The sequence below is a fragment of the Pipistrellus kuhlii genome, unplaced genomic scaffold (genome assembly GCF_014108245.1).
Source record: "Pipistrellus kuhlii isolate mPipKuh1 unplaced genomic scaffold, mPipKuh1.p scaffold_m20_p_3, whole genome shotgun sequence".
NCBI classification, from domain to species: domain Eukaryota; kingdom Metazoa; phylum Chordata; class Mammalia; order Chiroptera; family Vespertilionidae; genus Pipistrellus; species Pipistrellus kuhlii.
Window position 1 is genome coordinate 71,367,847 of NW_023425529.1, and position 1,897 is coordinate 71,369,743.

A 1,897-nucleotide genomic window follows, 5' to 3' on the forward strand; every position below is an offset into this window, starting at 1 on the left:
AAAGTATATGTTTTATAGATTTTCCATGTATTAAATTAAGTTAAGAGGGGGGAAAAGTGTGAATTAAGTCCATGAGAACAGTTAAATACTTGAAAGCTGTTTGCTTGGAGTTAACCCTTGAAAAAAATAAATCTCTTGAAATTATGCTAGTACTATTTTCCATAGACATTAAGATGATTCAATTGACTTTTTAAAACAGAGCTATATTCTTCAAAAGGTTATGTGTGTGGTTGAATATCTTTTTTTCTTTTATTATTGCTTTGACTAAAACAATGGTTAAGGGAGCTATATCTTGACTATTACATTGAGCATTTCCAACAGAAGGACCAAGTTGGGAAAATTAAAACATTTGTGATGTGTCCATGAACAGCTAGTTGAGTTTGCTGGAATGACTGTGTCAATTAATCAAATGTTCTCGAGGAAGTGTTAACGATGGCTTTATTTATTTATTTATTTATTTTAAAAAATATTTTATTGATTTTTTACAGAGAGGAAGGGAGAGAGATAGAGAGCTAGAAACGTGGATGAGAGAGAAACATCGACCAGCTGCCTCCTGCACACCCCCCAACAGGAACGTGCCCGCAACCAACGTACATGCCCCTGACCAGAATCGAACCTAGGACCTTTCAGTCCACAGACTGACGCTCTACCACTGAGCCAAACTGGCTTAGGCAATGATGGCTTTTTTAAAATGTTGGCAAAAATTATTGTGTATGTAAACTTTTGTGTATTTACACATATGCATATATATATATATATATATATATATATATATATATATATCATAATCTATTATCTATGAATATATGCCAAATATATACACAAAATACATGTATCATCTTTCAAAACTATTTTTAAATTCTTTTATTTTATTTATTTTATTTATTTATTTTTTTATGTGCCTCAGGCATGAACCAGCTCTGGCCACTGACACAGGCATCAAGCTAGGATGAACTAAGGTAAGATGTACGTCTGCTTTGCCCCTGACTGATATAAGACCAGCACCACCAATCAGGTGTCTCCTTGCCCATTGCCAGGGGGTTATTTTTAAATTCTTTTAAATGCCTAGATTTTTGGGGGGGGAAATTTCCTGAAGCTGAAATATGAGTTTCAGAATTCTATATTTTTTCAGTAAAAACAATGACGTTGGATGTTCATGTTAAAAATGTTTTGATAGGTAAGAATTAATCAAAGGAAGGTGAAATGCCTTCAGACTTTTGCTACTGTTTCTATCTAAGCCAGACAAGCCTATCTCGGCTTATTGTTATTCCAGTCTACCTAATTTTCTTTGCATATAACGATGCTATTATATTACATGTCTCTGCTTCACATTTTCCAAATACTTCATCATCTACTTATTTTGTCCCAGAGGGACTTTTTATTTATAGATTCAGCTTAAATAAATAGGTGTTGCTCTGTACTATATAATATCCCTTGAAAGTAATCTCACTGGAAAATACTTCCTGCTCCCTTCCTCCATTACTCAAAATTCATGCCTTGTTTTTATGCTATTGGAGGTCAAAACAGCAAAATCCTATAGCTTTGCTGGCTTTAGCTTTAGTTAAAAGCAGGCAGTTGAAAGTTTGGAAAACTCTGTGTAATTTATATGGTGTAGGCAATATCTTTAGCACTCTGCACGAAAAAAGTTTCAAGTAAAGGATTTGGTCTTTTACTCCAATGTAACACCTTTCTATCTCATATGAGGTCATCGGAATCACATGTGCATTTATTCCTCCTGAGTAACGTATTACAGCTCTACATGGTTTTTCCATTGCTGCCCGCTCTACGGTCACTAACAACTCTAACCTCAGCTGGAAAGATAACGCTTTATTTCTTATGGTCTTTGCAGAAGGCTTTCCATTTTCTTTATAACCCAGGTCACCTCAGAGAAGATTTG

At 34.6% G+C, this 1,897-nt stretch overlaps 1 pseudogene; it reads right to left on the bottom strand.

Annotated features, from left to right (window-relative positions):
- Window positions 1–894: 894 nt before the first annotated feature.
- Window positions 895–1,042, bottom strand: LOC118731082 (annotated as a pseudogene).
- Between the last annotated feature and the right edge of the window lie 855 nt (window positions 1,043–1,897).